A 19,326-nucleotide genomic window follows, 5' to 3' on the forward strand; every position below is an offset into this window, starting at 1 on the left:
CTTGCAAAAAGGCCGAATCGTTAACCAAGAAGGTTTCCTTGACAAATGTTTTGTAAGACAGGCCTTCGGCTCCCGAACCTTGGGCGCCTGGTGTAAGGAAGAAGAGGACGAAGACAGCGGCGCCGATGCTCGTGCGTGTGCGCTGATCGCTGCCGCTGGAATTGATCGCTGCCTCTGGACTGAACCGAGGCGTACCACTAGCCGTTCGCGACGCAGCGCCTTCGAAGACTACACTACACTACACTTGGTAGAGGCGCTGTCTGCTCTCACCATCGAGATACGCCACCATGCCCATGCTTCCAAGCTCTACCACGGTGCCCGACCCCCCGGCCCAATCTGCCCAGCCAGCTGGCCCTGCTGTCATCTGTTCTGGTGCCGTCCGTCAGCGCGACCCCATGATCTTCAGCGGCACGGATGACACCGATCTGGAGGATTGGTTGGCCTCCTATGAACGCGTAAGCGCGTATAACAAGTGGGACGACAGCGCTTACCAACGTTATATTTTATTTAAGCGACGTTGCCAATCTATGGTTCCGAAACCACGAAACGGACATCTCCAGCTCGGCGGTTCTGAAAACCAGCCTTACGGAGGTCTTCGGCTGTCCTGCTGTGCGTAAGCTTCGTGCTGAGCAACGCTTGCGCAGTCGGGCCCAACAAAGCGGCGAAAACGCTACCAGCTACATCAAAGTTGTAGTCGATCTCTGCAAAGGCATCAACGCTTCCATGAGCGAGGCAGACAAGATCCGAAATATTCTGAAAGGCATTGATGATGACGCCTTTCAGATGCTCGTCGCGAAGAATCTCCAGTCTGTCTCCGACGTGATAAGCCACTGCCAAAGCTTCGATGAGCTGCGCAAACAGCGCCTTTCGACCCGCCGAGCCGGCTTTCAAGAGGCAAATATTTCCAGCTTGGCTCTTCCCCGGGACGGTGCTCTGGACCATCAGTCGCTCCTCCAGCACATTCAGTTGTTCGTCCGTGAGGAAGTCGCCCGCCAGCTGTGCTTGTCGACCAGCCCACCTACTCCTGCGCCGCCGCTCACTCCCAACATCCAGCGTGTCATACAGGAGCAGGTCGCCGAGGTACTGCCCTCCCCTCCTCCACCTCCTCAGCAGCCACTGATCACGGCTCCTTTGACGTACGCGGATGCTGTGGCGCGACCGCGGCCTTCGCCCGCTGCTCCTGCCTACGGGCCTCCCTATCACCTGTTGGAGCCCCAGTGACCTGCACCAACCGCTTATCGTCCGGTTGCCCGCCCAAGACCAGAGCCGCAGCCTCTCAACCCCTGGCGTACGCAAGACAACCGCCCTATTTGCTACGCCTGCGGATTCGCTGGCCACGTGGCTCGCTTGTGCTGCAGTCGCGACTATCGTCCATATATTTATAGGCATGAGCCGACTTACGATATATCCCCGACCTCCTCGCCTGTGTCACATGAGCCGCCTCCCGATCAGTCTTCGTCTAGCTACCGTTTCCGCTCTCACCGCTCGCCGTCCCCTAGCCGACGTTCCCGCTCTCCGATGCTCCGCCGCCCACCCGCTCCGCAAGCGGAAAACTAACGGCCGCAGTTCCGGAGGCAAGAACTGCGCCGCCAGCGACTCGCTCAAGCCCTGTATCCGTGCCAGCCAACATTATCACCGTGTTCGTTGTGGGAGTCGCCGTCGAAGCACTTGTTGACACGGGCGCAGCCGTTTCTGTTCTTAGCCACACACACTGTCGCAGACTCAAAAAAGTGACGACGCCTCTTCCCGCCGTTTCTCTCCGAACCGCCAGCGCTCAGGACATTCGACCATTAGCCGCCTGCACCGCCCGCCTGCTTATCGAGAACGTCCCCTACACAATAGAGTTCATCGTCTTCGCCCGCTCATCTCACGACGTCATCCTTGGTTGGGACTTCCTTTCCACTCATCACGCTGTTATTGACTGCGCCCGTGCTCAGCTTGAGTTATCGCCCTTCAATGACGATCCCTTGGACGTGCCCGACTCTGCTGCCGCTACTGTGATCGTTTCACAGGACACTGACGTTCCGCCCTTTCTTCAGTGCTCGTGCCTCTTTCTTGTGCTGCTCCCTCCGACGCAACTGTCGCATATACGCCCTCTTCACGATGCGTTGGCCAGAAATCTGTTTTGCTGCCTCATGCCGTGCTGACAATTATTCGTGGCTCCAGCGCTATTGATGTGTCTAACCCGTTCTCCTGCCCTACCACTTTGCTCCGTGGCCAATCGCTTGGCAGTGTTGCCGTGCTAGATCCCTCCTAAGCATACCCCCTCGTCGATAGCTCGGCCGACCTTCACGTCAGCGCCAATACGCCTGTTTCCATCGCCAATCCGTCTCCTCTCGATGTTTTTCACCGCTCCGTCGACGCCGCCCTGACGCCTTCCCAAAGGGCCCAACTTGTCGCCGTCCTGCAGCGTTTTTCAGCTTCGTTTCACTACCAGCAAACATCATTGGGCCGCGCAACCACCGTTACCCACTGTATTGACACAGTCACACATGCGCTTTTGCGCCAACGTCCGTACCGCGTGTCAGCCGCTGAGCGCCGCATCATTGACGAACAGGTTACCGACATGCTCAAGCGCCACATGATACAGCCGTCGCAAAGCCCGTGGGCATCGCCGGTGGTCCTTGTTAAGAAAAAAGACGGTTCCATCCGGTTCTGCGTTGACTACCGTCGTCTGAACAAGATTACACGCAAGGACGTTTACCCTCTCCCTCGTATCGACGACGTCCTCGACTGCCTGCAGGGCGCTGAGTTCTTGTCTTCATTGGACTTGCGCTCTGGTTACTGGCAGGTGCCGATGGCAGAGGCCGATCGCACAAAAACTACAATCGTCACACCCGACGGGCTATATGAATTTAATATCATGCCCTTCGGCCTCTGCAATGCCCCCGCCACATTCGAGCGCATGATGGACAACCTACTCCGCGGACGTAAGTGGCACATATGCCTTTGTTACTTAGATGACGTTGTGATATTTTCGCCGGATTTTTCGTCTCACCTCCAGCGCCTTGAGACTGTTCTTCGCTGCCGGGCCGACGCTGGCCTCCAACTCAATTTAAAAAAAGTTCCTCTTCGGAGCTCGGAAGCTCACCATTCTCGGACATGTCGTGTCCAAGGATGGCGTTCTCCCGGACCCGGCAAAGTGTTGGCAACGACCTCTACGGCCCTCTTCTCAGCACATCAGCCGGCAACCGCTGGATCATCGTCGCCATCGATCATCTTACCCGGTACACCGAAACGTCGTCTTTGCCATCTGGTACAGCCCACGACATTGCATCCTTCATCCTCCATCGCATCGTTCTTCGCCATGGTGCTCCCAAAGAGTTACTGAGTGATAGAGGTCCAGCCTTTCTGTCTGAAGTTGTCGAAGCTCTCCTTCGGGAATGCAACATCGTTCACCGCACCACCTCTGCCTACCATCCGCGACCAATGGCCTGGTTGAGCGTTTTAACCGCACTCTTGGCGACATGCAGGCCATGTATGTGGCTTCCGATCACTGCAACTGGGACCGCGTTCTACCTTTCGTCACCTATGCTTATAACTCCGCAACTCAAGCCACCACCGGATTCTCTCCATACTTTCTCCCCTACGGCCGTGAGCCTTGCACAATGGACACCATTCTCCCTTACCGCCCTGATGCTTCTGAATTTACGAGTCTTTCTCAAGCCGCCACTTATGCCGAAGAATGCCGCCAGCTTGCCCGGTCTTTTACTTCACACTCCCAGCAGCAGCAGAAAAGCACCCGTGATCCCTCTGCACTACTTCCCACTTATCTTCCTGTCTCTTTTGTCTGGCCCTGGGTTCCTTCCTCAAGTCTCGGCCTTTCCTCGAAACTTCTCAGCAAGTACCAGGGCCCCTACCGCATTCTTAAGCAGACGTCCTCCGTCAATTACCTCATCGAACCCCTTACACCGTCTACTGACCATCGTCGCCGAGGCCGTGAAATTGTCCACACCGACCGCCTCAAACCATACTACGACCCCGCTGTCGTAACATCTCCCTAGGCCGCCAGGATGGCTCCTTTTCGCCCGGGGGCAGTTGTAAGACAGGCCTTCGGTTCCCGAACCTTGGGCGCCTGGCGTAAAGAAGAAGAGGACGAAGACAGCGGCGCCGATGCTCATGCGCGTGCGCTGATCGCTGCCGCTGGGACTGATCGCTGCCTCTGGACTTAACGGAGGCGTACCGCTAGCCGTTCGCGACGCAGCGCCTTCGAAGACTACACTACACTACAATTTGTTGTGAATGTGGCATAAAGACGGCCTCAGGAAAGCACACTTACAACAAAGGCATGTTTTTTGCTGAAAAGTGTTTATTATCTACGAGGTCCGATTGAGAGTAATTTGCTTTCTCTAAGTACGAATGAATTCTGACTCAAAACCAAGCACGTAGAACACCTGAATAAAACCAAATGAAATGACGCACCTTTCACCTGCTTTTTTTAGAGAAAATGTCACCGAAAAAGTCCTTTATTAAAAACCTATGATGTAATCGGCTCTAGAACACAAATTTCCTGTTCCCTTCGCAAGCACCAGATTTTCCAAACTCCAACATATGCCCAACTTAATAGACGCTTCCGCGCAAGCGACCAGCTCTGATATGCGGCTTTTAATCACAGGCTCGAAAGAAGCACTGCAACCTGAAGTCAACTGCCTCCATGGCAGTTGCGGTCGCTTACGGCTTAACAAAATGAAAGATGCAGCACTCCTCTTGCTGCTGTCACGAGAGCGGGTTGGTGCGGCCTGCACCCTCCCTACTCGCAGCGCTCCAAGCGGCGGTCGTCGACATTCATCACTCGCCGTGCCACCAGGGAGGCCATGGTCGGCTCACTAGCCAGTATATTCTAGGCACTATAACACAGTACTCGCTACAGAGATAGACATCTTGTGGCAAGAAGCGGTTCGATCGAAAGCACCATCCACTGAGGTTTCGATGCACACAGGCTAGGCCTAGGAGCGCCCAGCAAGTGGTTTGCTACCAGCACGTCGGTAAGTGGCAGCTCAGAGCAAGAACCGCGGCACTGGCGAGAGTGCAATTTATTCTACATTTTAGGTTACTGATGGCCTTAGCTACTGATATTTTTATATTTATCGGATTATTGAAATATCAACTCTGCCACGGTACCCTTTTACTCCGATGTATTGGTGCAGTCTGCAGGCTCGATATATTCGAGCTGTAGGCTGTGAGCTTTGCAATATCTCATTAGCCACCGCTTTCCGCTCAAAATGATTGATTCAGTATGGGCAAGCTGCAAAAAAAAAAGAGAGGTGCGAAAATACAGCTTGCCTCCTAAGTACAATAATCTCTAATTTTTCATTTTCTCACAACCTTTTCTGAAAAAATAGAATCACATGTTTGAGATAAAAAAAATCACATTCTGTAGTCATTTAATTTATTTGTAGGCATTCTATTTGGTATTACACAGTTCTTAGATTAGCACAAAACGAACTAAACGTCAATTGCTGCTAGCAGGTGAGAAGAGGACTTCTGGAGTTCACCGACATGAAAATTTTTATATTGGCTTTTGAAAGTACAAGCTCAGCGACGATTATGTAAAGGTAACGACGGCTTTTTTGTACGTTTATGACATCGGGTTCAAAATTTCAAAGAGAAGTGAAAATATCCTTATTTCGCAGTAGTGGGAAGAAAAATGGCAGTATAAGTATGTATAGCTTGAAGTGCGTTCATAACTAATCTCTTCTTGAGCCCCGACTCTTCGGCGGAACTGAAGCATATCGAAATTGCCCCTGGACAAGCTATGTCGGCAACACATTTGTACGCTGCGACGAAAATTCTAAGAATACCCTCTCTCCGCAAAGAAAACGTCTCAGGTGGCCTTATGTCAATCGCAGAAGGCAAGGGTCTGATAGCAGTTGGTATAGTGCGGTCTGAGATAGCTCAAACTGAGTCGGTGTATGTGCGGCTGCACTTCGAGAGATGGAGCTGAGTGCAATGAAGCTATCTTTGTTTTTGCTTTTTTTTTACAACAAGAGATGAGGAAAACAATGGCTGTTTGATTCACACTTTTACGAAAGACAATTATTCTTTTAAATGCATGAAGCATCCTTTTATTTATGGTCGTTAGCGGCTCTGAAGAAAAGGACACAAACGACACTACTATTTTATGGTGGGATCTTTTTTTAAAGCTCTTCACCGCTCTTTCCTGGCGCCTTAAGGTAGTTGCTGTGCCATTGCAGGCTACTACACATACACGCAGCACTGTCGGCCCTTCCTGCAGTGCCAGTGTGTATTCAACCTCGCACCACGACATTGGCCTGGCGGCGCGCAGAATCCTCCCATAGATCTGCATTGTGGCTTTCGGCGGCGAGGGATGCAGCACCACTCCTGGCGGTAGCCGCATGACCCTGCCTTACTCAGGGTCCCATGGCATCTTCCAGGCGTCGCGCAGTATCCTCCAACAGTACGGCAGCTTCCAGGTCCGCCTGCGTGGTGTAAACACTTACAGTAAGCGTAGACATTATCATTTCGCAATTTCTGAAAAGTTACTCAGATTTTTCTCAACATTACATCGGCCGTACGCCCTTAGAGGCAGACAAACTTTAGATTACGCGCTGAAGCTTCGCGCTTAAATATGAGTTACAACCACACTGGGGGTCTGAATCTAATGAAAGTCTTCCATAACAGCACGCTTCGTAGCCCAAACGTATTCCCTTTTTTAGCCACTTAATCTCTTATTTACTTAACCTGATACCAAACATCTTCAAGAAAGCATCGAGCCACTCTCCTGGAGAAAGGGCGCCAATATGTACTACTGTGGCAGTCGAAGCCATTACAGTGAAGGACGGAGTTTCGAAAAAGCGCACTGAGTGCTTGAAAATCGGAGCAAACTCCGTGAAATTGGTGGCGTTAGTTTGGGGAACGGCACACATGCTCCAATAATACGAGCTTTCCGGGTTGATCTGATGGGTTTTGGCATTACCAAACTGCCGCTCACCGGTGGCCACTTCCGTGTAGATAACTCTCGATATGCAACTCGTTTCCTGTGAGGTTGGCTGCTAATGTGGCTCCGTTCATCATCAGTAGGCTTAGGACAGACCGCAATGGTACCGACAACGCTTCGGACCACAAGAAGGGCCCTCATGTAGTCGCTACGCTGACAGGTTTCGACAGTATACACAAATAGACTTGTTCGCGCTCACACTATACCTACCCATTATTTGGCCACACTAACTCTATATCAATGTGTTTCACAGAATAAAAAAAAAATTGATCGCCGACATCTGTAAAGCAGGTGCCTACATAAAACGCGATTTAAGCATGACGTACTGCTGCAGGTACCACGTGGATCAAGCAAAAGGCGCTCGCCAGACCGCGACCGAAACTAGCTGAAATGTCCTTTGAAAATGTTCAAAAGAAGTGGTGCCAATCTCTTTGCCCTTAGTTGGTGCAAGCATAGAATGCATTGCAGGAACCGTGCTGCGCATTCTAGGGCGGCTCTTTGGTAAGCTTGGCGGCCCATTTTTCATGAACATCGGACATGTACCGCGGCTGCTGGTATACCAACGCCTTCACCTCCTGCTGTCTTCGAGCCGGCAGCTCACTTAGTCTCCGTGAATGCTCTAGCCTGGGAAGTATGCTCGTTACTCGTTAAAGCCGCTACTCCCGCTTAGCGACTTCACGGCAGTAGTGCCACACGCCCCAATGTATTGCCGAGGAATAAACCTTCGAGGGCTCGGAAAGCATCTGGGCTTTTCGCCGAGACCCTCGTAAAAGTAATAATAAATCGATAGTTTATTATAATCAAAGAAACACATAATATAAAACTGAGTGGTAAAACAATAAACAACAGCTAAAAAATTTAGGTTCCCATTCAGCGCAACATAGAAAGTGCTCTAAACAACTAGCCATTGCACAAGGAAAGAAGGTATGCATTTATTATCTTTATTAACAATCAATAAGATAACTGCGCTATCTTTTAAGTTCAAGGCGGAGTAAAGGTAAGGAAATATTAAGTGTGGTTTATGAGACAGGTCTGCGTAATTGGGGATGTTCCGTCCTTCTATGATTACTGCGGGGCCAATACCAGATATATAACTAATGGCAGCTTGATATCTCTTTGTTCTCCCTCTTTCGTAAATCTTAAAACAGAAATTAATGAGCGCAAATCTTTATAGATACGTCTGCAGAGTAACTGTTGTATGACGTTCTTGTCCCGACTTAGCAAGCATCGATAAGAGGAGGGTCAATTTGTTTCTTAATAGTATGCAATTATTCTCTAATTTGCCGTTGTTCCAAAACTGGAACATATAAAAATTAGCCTTTTTTTTACCAAAAACCCTTTTTTGTATATTTCGTTCTCGCATACTTTATAATGATTTTTAGAAACATTGTAGCTATAATATTTATAATCGACTAATTTAAACACGGAAGTATTACATAGACACGGGCATATTTTCATCACTAACAAAGCCTAGTGATTGCGGAGCCCTTTCGGAGGACGGAATAAAGGTTTAACTGTAGGTTAACAGAAGAAAAATTATTACAAATATTTGGTGATTTGCTGAAAGAAAAAAAGGCCGAAAGCCTGTATGTCTTGTTTCTTATTTTGCACATTGGCGTTCGGCAGTAGCAAAATTCGCAGACACTCCATCGCGTTACACCGCCTAGCGTTAAAGCTCTCCCCATTCTGTCTAATAAAATTCCAAGGGCATGCTACATATGTTGGACCTGCTCCATACCTTGAGGCTGTTATCTCCCGACCACACGGGGCGTTTGAGATGCACTTGTCAGCATTTAGAACGACCCACAACCACGTATTCCACTAAATGATAGTAAAGATTTCTTTAAGAAAAGGGGCGGGGGGGGGGGGGGGGGGGGCACGACGGTTGGGACTGTGCGCAGCCCTCTCCATCGCCCCACACTCACAGCACTTGAAAAAGGCGAACGCAGAGCGAGGCATGTGCATAGCGTTGTCACGTGACTACTGAACAGGGCCATGCGTGGGTCGATTTGGGACGTGCGTATCAAAGCTATTCTGTAAAAGTGATTGCTAAAGAAATGATTGCCTGCTTACCACAGCTAATGAAGCTGTGTTTGGGATTCAACTCGCAAGGGGAAAGAAATGTGTGTTCAGACAGAGTGGTTTTCACTATAATTGGCTCTACATAATTTGGCGAGACGTTCCACCAAGCTATCAGTTTGTATTAAGAGTAATAACAATGCTTTTTGCGATTCAAGAATATCACGCAAGACATAGAGAAGCTAAGTCACAGTTGGGCTTGTAGGGTGTCGTTCGTCAGCACCAACAACTTTTCCCACTTTAGCACTTAAGTTTTGTTAAACGATTACCTTCCGACTTACAATAGTTCAAGCATAGCACTGTCGTCACGTAACTAACCGCGAGTGCTCCAGTCGAAAACACCGCTTGCACGCACGCACGCACGCACACACACACGCACGCACGCACGCACACACGCACACACACACAAACGCGCGCGCACACGAGCACACGCACACGCACTCGTACACGCACGCACACACACACACACACGCACGCACGCGTACGCGCACGCACACACACACGCACACGCACACACGCGCGAGCGCACGCGCACACATGCCTGCCGTATAAACTTCTTGATTGACCAAAACCCTTTCGCACTCCAGGGACAAGATAGAGAGGATTTTTTCACAATAGGACTGGTTTATTATTTTCTAATTTAAATTCACTACCACATTGTGAAAAAAATTCTATGTGCACAAACAATAAAAGGTATTTCAGACAACGTTAATATTCTGTAGATGGAAAACACCAATGTTTCAAGAATGGAACATTAAAAAAGAAAAACATGCTTAGTGATTGCTAACGGGGCCGCATTTTTTCACTCGTATTGTAGAAATCAAATGTTCACTGTCAAAAGGAATTACTTTCTTGGAAATCTGTTGCAAAGTGCCGCGTTTAAAAGGTTAAAAATGCATGTCGCTCGGCTTTATTTTTCCCGCAAAATTTCAAATTCTTTTGCATATCTCACGTATCTGAAATTATTGCTGAGTGCATAGTGCTTCTGAGTTGCAGTACTATGCGAAATCTAGACATATCGTCGCCACTGTTATTGGAACTTTTGTCAATGTTCCTTATTACTCTGAACTAGTGTGGGTATGAATAAGCAATGAGCAACTGAAATCATAGTATATGCCCCAAAATGTACTGAAATTACAAGCAGCATCAAAGGAGGTAAGCAATTAAAAAAAATCAATATGTCTACAGTAAATAACACTTACTTGGGTTCCATGGGTAGCGTCCTCCTTTGTTGGGGAACAGAAAATAGGGGAAAAAAGTGGAGAGCAAGTGAAGAGTTTTTCACGCCTGCCTGCACTATATCATTTTTAACATGGACTCTTTTTTTCTCGTTAATTGATGATCGAATATTTAGGAGAGATCATTTGAACTGATGTGCAGGAAATGCAATAGAGTTTTTCTTTCCTCCACCAATGTAATTAAACTATGAATAACTTTCAGTTTCAATTCCATTCCATTCTTGATTCAAATATTATTCCGATGGCGTCTCTTGGTAATTTTGCGCTGCCACTCACAGCGGTTTTTTATGAGCTCTGCCACCCTCCTCTTCCTTACAGTGGCGAGGTAGAAAGGGGGGAGGGGGTCACAGAGGGGAAGAGTGGAGAGGAGAGATGGATAGTCGGCAGGTCACAGGTGTACCAGGTGGCAGGCGTGGCCATCTGCCAGGTGTGACGACGGCGGTCGCCGGAGATTTCACTCCAATGAAGCTTCTATGGTATCACATGATATCCTTGTTTTATGACTGGCTGTTTTCAGTACAGCTTTCACCCAGTGTTGTGCTTACATTGGTAAAAGGAAGCGTTGCCACACTGGGGACTTTGTCACTGAATAATTTTTTGGAATTGCTCTCAATGGTATTGCCAGCACTATCTGAGAGGCGGACAAATTGTACTATCTGCTCATGCGCCACAGCTCTTCTTCACCCGAAATGCGGGTGCTGTACAGCACGCCATAAGAACTGATGTAATGACACCCGGGTGCATGGCGATGACGCGCAGCTGGCTAAAAGGCGTGGGGCACAGGCGTGGTGCACTGGAGCGCACAGAGAGGGCGCATGCGTCGAGACACACTACACGGAGTGTGTCCACGCGCCATCCGGCGGGGTGCTCGTATCTTCGACAATTTCCCTCCATATTGGTGCCTTTTCAGCGTGCTTGTATGTTCACTTCCGGCGAATCCACTGGCGACGTGAAGGACGACGCGCGAGGCGCCATTTTTGAGCTTGCTTATCGTTCGCGCAATTGAGTGGCGCAAACTACAGGATGAAGGTTACGCTGCAAGCGTTCTTTTTACTAGCCATATAGATTTTCGTGCTTGTCTCCGTCACATACCCGAGGCTACTGTCGCATCGTTTCTCAACCTAACTATATTTTTCAGGTTCGGAGCAGAGCCACTGGTCCAGGATTGGATTTTACCGCGGCGTTCTAAACAGCGAGAAAGTAATGAATGAATGCCGCGATTTTACTGAAAGTGACTTTAAAGATTTTGTTACTCAACACGCATCGTCTATAGCCTCGGATATGAAATATTTTTCAGAGATTGGAACGTTCGTACCCCAGTTTCCGCTATTTCTAGTCCTTTAACGCGCGTTAGCCTTCTTGCCCTTCTGTCGATATTCAGTACAACTTGTCTGTCCCGAATGTCAGACCGGGCCCAGCTGACACTATTATCCATAGAAGTAGGAAATGTGCAGCCACAACTGCCACCTAGGGCCACATTCTGCAACTATCCATCTCTCCGTTCCATTTGTTCCTCTCTCTTGCCAGCTCTTCCCACTGACGTAGGGCGTTAGAGTAGCCGCCAAACTGATCGTGACCGAAACGCGCGTGTTACGTTCTAGGCGAGCTGAGTGAGACGCGCGCCGGCGTTCTGGGCCAGCGGAGTGAGACGCGCGCCGGCGTTCTAGGCGAGCCGAGTGGGACGCGCGCCGCCGTTCTGGGGATCCTATATAAACGCCGCGGCAGAGCGCTGCGCCGCTCTTTCCTGCCCGTCTGCCGAGTTGGAATAAAGGCGTTCCAGACAACCTTCGGTGTCGCCGCTTGCTCGTCGTTTGTCGAATCGCCCGAAACGTAACACGCGCTAGATGTCGCTTATGTATATGAACGCGCCTCGAGCCCCTGTCTCCCAGGCGGAGCGGCGCCGACGCCCTCGAATGAAGGAGCATGAGGCCTCGTTTGACACGCCGCACGGGCTTTATCTGCGCTAATTTAGTATTCTGGAAATAAACCGCACTTCACTTATGCGGCAAAAATCGCCCCGGTGTGCTCCGTGCACGTGACTTAGCCGGACTTGATGCGGCGGCACGAGGCTACTTAGCAGCTGTTCTTTGGCCACACCAGCTGTGTCTGCTGGTGTTGCTGTTGATTATGTTACAGTGATGTGACGACCAAATGAGAAATGGAAGGAATCGGCACACAATACGGCCTCTTTCGGCAGTCCACAAAAGCATCTGAAACTACAGAGTGAACCGGGTAGTTAATGCTGGAAATAAAATTAACTTGAACGCATGATTGTTTCAAAAGCTGCTGGTCCTCACAATATTTACAATGTTTTCTAGAAGCCTTGTGCACGCTCTCTGTCCCCATATCTGAAAACGCTAAGTGAAAAGTTTTTGTGCCATTCGTGTCTTCCTGATGACTGAAAGATTGCGTCCGTTGCACCAATCTATAAATCTGGTTCGCGTATCACGCCCTTTGTCACTGCTACCTTACCTCCGGCAATATACTTCAGGATGCAATATACACGTGCATAATGAACAGTTATCTATATGGCTTCCACAAGGAACTTCCTGCACAGAATAGCTAAAAGAATTCACCACCGCCAATTAATATCTGTTAGCCGGATGTTAGCAAAGAATTTTATGTCCTCCATCACGAGATATTAAAACAATTATTATCGGAAAGTAATATTGTTTAAACTTCTCTCCCAGATTTCTGAATACCGGTGCGCAAGGCGTCAGTCATACCATAGTCCTTCAATGCAGTCCTTCAAAAAAACATTGAAGGACTATGGTTATACCAAATGGAAGGCATCAGACATTGTTGATGTTACGTCAGACGTCCTTCGTGGATTGGTCTTGGGACCTCTGCTTTCTTATTGTATATAAATGAGATTTCGGAGAACGACACTTCGTGAGTGAGAGTGTCTGGGAGTGGCTGCGTAATATGAAGGAAAATATAAGGTACTTAAGATTGTATTATAAATAAAATGAAAAAATGCTGAATACCGGCGCAATGCGAAACATCGATGTTGAAGCTAAATCTGGAAAGACAGCCTGTGTGAAATTTAGGACGATGGAAACAATAACTATTTTCCTCTATAATTTGGATGGCATAACCTTTAGATATCTCCTGAAATATAAACATTTTAGACTTCGTCTGATGTGATCATTATGTAGTCATCAACATGTAGGTTACAATGCTGCCAAATCCTGTAAATTCGTTAGAGTGTCACATAGGAGCAATAAAAACTTTGCTCAGGTGAGCAGAGAAGCTTTATACGAGTCGAACGTTCGTTCAATTTAGAATGGGCATTACGGCCTGGTATTTTTCCACTGCAGTTGAAAGTGATAAGCTTGAAAGAGCACAAAAGGGAGCTTCTTGTTCTGCGTTGCGCAGAGCGGCAAAAACGTGAGTCCCTCGAGTGCACGACCACTCACATCATTGTTCTTTTCTCTTGCATGGCTACAGAATCTTGCACGCGTGGATGTAATTTACAAGGAACAACCCCTCCATCCTGTAAATAAGTGGAAGGTTAGCACTGCCAATTGTTAACAAAACATTTTTCTTAGCCGGTACGAATTTTTTCCATCGCTAGTGCGACCACCCTTCTAAGTTAGTTATTGATATCGGTGTCTCAGAGTGTAACGACAGACTCAACACCACAAGATTTACCTATAAAGGTATTCAATGCTTACTTCCCACAAACGCGGATTATCTGCGCATATGCAACATGCATGCTGCAGTTCCACAAAAATAAACAAAATAGGAGAAGTAAGCACATAAAGGAAAGTTCACGGCCAGAGAAAAAAAGTTAGGTACGAAAGCTTGAAAACTTACCACGTGCATCAATCGTTGAAATATCTATGGTTTGAAGGAAAGGGTAGAAGGTCCAAGAGTAAATATCAAAAGTCATGGAATGCGCTAATTTATTCAACACTAAATAAGTATATCTTTTGCTCCTAGCAGCAGTCAGAGGTAAGTAAGGTGTTATTTTCCATAAATGATTGAAGGAGAAAACGTCAGCAGTACGTATCACAAATGAGAACGCTGTTTAGCTCTGTATTCACTCTGAACAACTGCAGATAGGTCGTCTGTGTTGACTGCGTGTAAAATAAGCGCTTTAGTATTTTTCAAGTAGAATTTATTCGCTTTAGCACGAATAAAATGTACTGCTTTTTCACTGTTGGTTAAATTGTCTTGTTCGTGATTAATTTCACGCTGAGAGTACAAGGACATTCGTACAAAAACTAGGGCACAATAATATGAATCTACTGGTTTATATAATTTGGTCTAAAAAAGCGTCTTATCCCAATTTCAGGCTTTAACGCAGTTGAATGTTTTTATTTGATATACGTGCCCTACCTCTGATGACCAGCTACGGTGAAAGAGGAAAACTTTGGCTTACGTTTGTCGTCAACAGAGAAAAAGAATGCACTCTGGATTATATAACAACAAAGCGAGTTAATGTAGTCTTAGTTCTCGGTTGTAATGTACGGAGGTGAACAGAGAAAAATTCCTTAGAGTAACACCATAGAAAAAATGCCACTACAAATAGAGCTCGCAGCGCCAGAGAATAAGACGTTAGGACGAATTTTTATATTTCTTTATAATCTTGTGGGTGTCTACGAAACGGAGCGGGGAATGTGACATCAATGTATTTCTGACTGGGACTCAAGTGACGGTTGCCATAATAATGATATGAGAGAAACAAGCCCGCACAACTAGAGCCATAGGACCGAACGACAAGCGGATAACTAAAGGGACAATGTTGTTCTCAAATGAAGGAAGTCAGCACAGGGTGTTTTCGTTAGGTGAGGAAATTTCCGAGCCTTCGCTAACCAACCCCCTGTTAAACATTAATAATTAATATTTATGTCCTCAGGAAACTTGTTACTTTAACTCACTTATTTCCAAAACTACACGCACCCAACAACCTTTCAGTAAACGAATACATATACTACTCACCGACAAGGATAATAATAATTAAGATGGCTAGGTAAGCAGCTCGCATCGTGAAAAACAGAGTTCTTGCTTTCCTTGCGTTTCAGTACCGATGAACGCCTATGTTTGAGTTCCTTTTGAGACTCGGTAACGCACAAAGCGTGCTTGACCTTTAGCGAGGCAAGCGACACTCTGACGTAGTCGATTGTTGTCCTTGTTTGAACAGGCACTAGGCGACATATTCGGCTCTCCTCAACTGAAGGTAGAAAGAACGAAACTTGTGACAGCGTAATGCATCGTTCCTTTGCTTCGTTCCATTTGTTCAAGTTTGTTCCATTTCTTCAAGGTGGCCGTCAGTGCGTGTTTCTTGGCAGCGCATGGCGATGGCTCCACGCAGAACATTTCCTATTGTCAAAAATGGCTAACCTATAGTCATGGTACAGTAGAACTTGTCGGGCTTGTTGGTTCCTTGTACATGCGCATAAAGAACTGCACGAGCGAGACGCGGAAGGCGAAGAGGCAGAGACGCACACAGACGTAGACTAACGGCTATATAGCCATGGAAAGCTGTTAGTATGCGTTTGTGTGCGTTTTTGCCTCCTCCCCGTCCGTGTCTCGTTTGCGCAGTTCTTTCAATGCAAGTCATGGCACACCTAAGCATACATGTTTTCTAAGGATAGCCCGCTGCTTGGGGATGCTCACGTGGTTGTAAGCGTGGCCTGGCGGTGCAACTCCACGTGTGACTGATTGTATTTCTTTAATGTTTCAAGAGAGAATTTGAGCAAGATCGCTTACAGAGCGTCTGGAGAATGCAAATGTTTTCTAGAGCGCTATTCTTGTTCCTTCTAGCGCTATTATCGCTATTATCATTGAACCCGTAGGAACAAAGCAAATGATCTAAGTTCTACTACCTGCTCACGAATCTCCTTCTTTGTGAACAGTGGCGCACTTAGGGCCAGCGTCTGAATATCAGGGTAATATAAGCGGCATTATGAATGTTTAAGGAGAGAGTTCAGAACAAATAAAATCGCATCACCAGAAGCGTACCAGAGGCTTGGAAGAACGCAAGCATTTCATTGATTGATAAGAAAATAGAAGTCAAGGACATGACAAATTACAGACCAATTAGCTTACTGTCTGTTGCCTGCAAGGTATTTACTAATGTAATCGCTAAAAAATTCAGGACAACATTCGACCTGAATCAGCCACATGATCAGGCAGGCTATCGTAAAGGATACTGGACAACAGACCATATTACACTATCAGTGCTGTGATACAGAAATGTGCAGAATAAAACCAACCCCTACATATAACGTTCATTGACTATGAGAAAGCGTTTGACCTATTTGAAACCACAGCAGCCATGCAGGCATTGCCGAATCAGTGTGTAGAAGAGTCTTATGTGAAAATACTTTAAGATAGCTATGACGACTGCACAGCTCCTTCATAAAGACAGCCATAAAATTCCAGTAAGAAATGATATCAGGCAGGGAAAGATGATCTCGCCAATGCTATTCACGACGTATTTACAGGAAGCGTTCCAAGGCCTCTACTGAGAACAGTTGGGGACAAGAATTAATGGAGAATACCTAAGTAATTTGCGATTCGCTGATGACATCGTCTTGCTAAGTCGCTCAGGAGATGAGCTGCAAACATTATGAATGAGTTAGAAAGCAAAATCAGAACGGTAGGTCTTAAAATTATTTTAACGTCCTTAAGACGAAATTAATGTTCAACAGTCTCGTAAGAAAATAGCAGTTCACAGTTTGTTGCGAGGTAGTGGAATTGGGAGGTAGGGCATGCAGTGGCTCCTGATCTGGGTCATAAAAGGAAAATAACTAGAAGAATCAGAACGGGCCGGAGCGCATATGGCAGGCTCTCTCAAATCATGAACGGTGGTTTCCCTTAAGAGAAAAGTCTACAAAAGCTGTATCTTACCGGTACTCACCTACGGAGCACAAATGGGGAGGCTAACGAAAAGGGTTCAGCTTAAGTTAAGGACAACGTAGAGAGCTATAGAAAGAAAACTGATAGGTGTAACTTAAGAGACTGCAAGCGGGAAGAGTGGGTGAGGGAATAAACGCTGGTCTTTAAGGGCAACGGTGTGGATTCCAAGAGAAGAAAAGCGTAGCGGGGGGTGCCATAAAGTTAGGTTGCTGGATGAGATTAAGAGGTTTGTGGGGGATACAGTGGCGGCCGCTCTCAAAGCGCAGGGTTAATTGGAAAGAGAGATGGGAGAGGCCGTTGCCCTGCAGTGGGCGTAGTCAGGCTGCTGTCTAATGATGATGACGATGCCCGTTAAAAATTTTTCTTTATACAGTCCGCAGACAGTCCACAAAAATAAATCCAGTAGACTTTGTAAAGACAAATAATCTAATGCCTTATATATACAATACTAATACTAGACATATGGGCATATAATTTTAGTAGATTTTGTCTTTAGACAGACTATAGACTACGAATAGACAAAGAGATATATCTCAAGGAGAGCAACACAGACTTTAACAATTGTATAGAAAATCTGTGGACGCTGGTAATAAGGGACACCTCCATCTCTCATCACATATATATGTCCAGTACGCATTCAGAGCCCACTAAACTGAACATCTAATTATTGGTCCTGCAACGGCGTTCCTTTCAAATTAGAGTCCGCTACCTATCTAGCGCATTTGGCTTTAAGAAGCGTACCTGTCTGCCAGCTAATGCACACAGAGGTCTTAGCGACAATCGGGGAGGAAAGCTGGTTAAGTTGGCCAATGCAGCACTTACTGTTCCTGCAGACCTAGTAACTCCGCTGTATGGCAGCGACCGATTATTCGTTAATCAAATATATTTAAACAAAATCCTATTGCAAGCAGGGGTCTCATTCTCTGCAGGTGGCTGGTGGAGATACTTTTAACTAATGCTGCAATCATTTGTGCGTGTACTGCAGTGTTAGGTACCCGTGCTCCTCAGGACCCAGAGTGCTGTCGTTTGCAGAGTAAGTGCACTACGAGAGAAGAGAAGATTGGGCGACTTACTATGAATTGATATTGCATAAAAATGACACAGAGGCCAAACGAAGACATGCAAAAACGAGCAGTGCTTTTCCACTAAGTTTTTTGTGGCTTGCACTGTGCATATAAACAAGTATAACTTAAAAAAAGAAAACAAGAACATGCCGATAAGTTTCATCAAGAATTTCACACGCAATCAATCTCATTATGATGACAGTAGTGGCATAAACTGTTCGTTCAGGATGTTTCAGATCAGGAACCCCTCCACGCCTCTGTACTAAATTGTATATACAAAACAGCCATTTCTGTCTAACACACCTCGAAAAAGCTTATGCTTAAAGCACGTTAGCCCCTTCCATCAGCTTTTAAAACGCATCATGTCACGAGGCGCTTGCATTCAACATCCATCGACTGTAGCACCTTCTGGGACGTCACTATGCTGACTCAAACACAGCAACAGCGGGTACGCCAAAACACAGCGGGTACGCCAACGTACGCGCCAGAGGCGGCCTGTGTGGAGCAGCTGACGGATGGACGGACAAGAGTGGCGCCTGGGCCTGGTGGCTGAGGCTCTCGACGACGGATGCCCAGGTCTGGTGGCCCGGACGTCTGCGGCTGAGGCCCAAGCCCGGAACTCGGGAAGCCAGCAGAACTCGTCCACGTCCTTCGCCGACCGGGCTCTTCTCTTCTCTGCCACGTAATCTTCTTCCACCTGTTCCGCCGTATCCCGCCGCACGCGCTCCTCGTGCTTTTTCGTCTTCTGCCCCACAACCGACGCTGGGTGGCGCTATCTCCTTACAGTCACATAAACTGCTGCTTTTCAAGCTTAGCATGCACGATCTTCATACTAACCTTATGAAACAGATCAAGTGTTTTTTACACGACCCTGCCCAGTATTTTACAAATGACGACTGTCAGTCACCTGTATGTCCTGTAAAATCCGGAGTTCCTGAAGGCTCCGTACTAGGTCCGCTGCTTTGTCTAGTTTGTATTAATATCCTCTCACAAATTTGTCTTTACGCCGATGATTGTGCATTATATAGACAAATATCTAACTCTTCTGATACAATCGCTGTTCTGTATGATCTTGATAACATGTCTTTTTTGTGCCACAACTGGTCTATGAAGCTAA

General features: G+C 47.2%; 1 long non-coding RNA gene across 1 annotated transcript; it reads right to left on the bottom strand.

Moving 5' to 3' along the window:
* Positions 1–9,895: 9,895 nt before the first annotated feature.
* Positions 9,896–15,429, bottom strand: LOC149370315 (uncharacterized). Its single transcript, XR_016291163.1, has 3 exons — positions 15,223–15,429; positions 14,095–14,118; positions 9,896–10,263 (listed from the first exon to the last, which is right to left on the bottom strand). It is a non-coding gene; the product is annotated as an uncharacterized LOC149370315 (long non-coding RNA).
* Positions 15,430–19,326: the final 3,897 nt, after the last annotated feature.

The sequence above is a fragment of the Amblyomma mixtum genome, chromosome 1 (genome assembly GCF_055824585.1).
Source record: "Amblyomma mixtum isolate Tamu chromosome 1, ASM5582458v1, whole genome shotgun sequence".
Lineage (NCBI taxonomy): Eukaryota > Metazoa > Arthropoda > Arachnida > Ixodida > Ixodidae > Amblyomma > Amblyomma mixtum.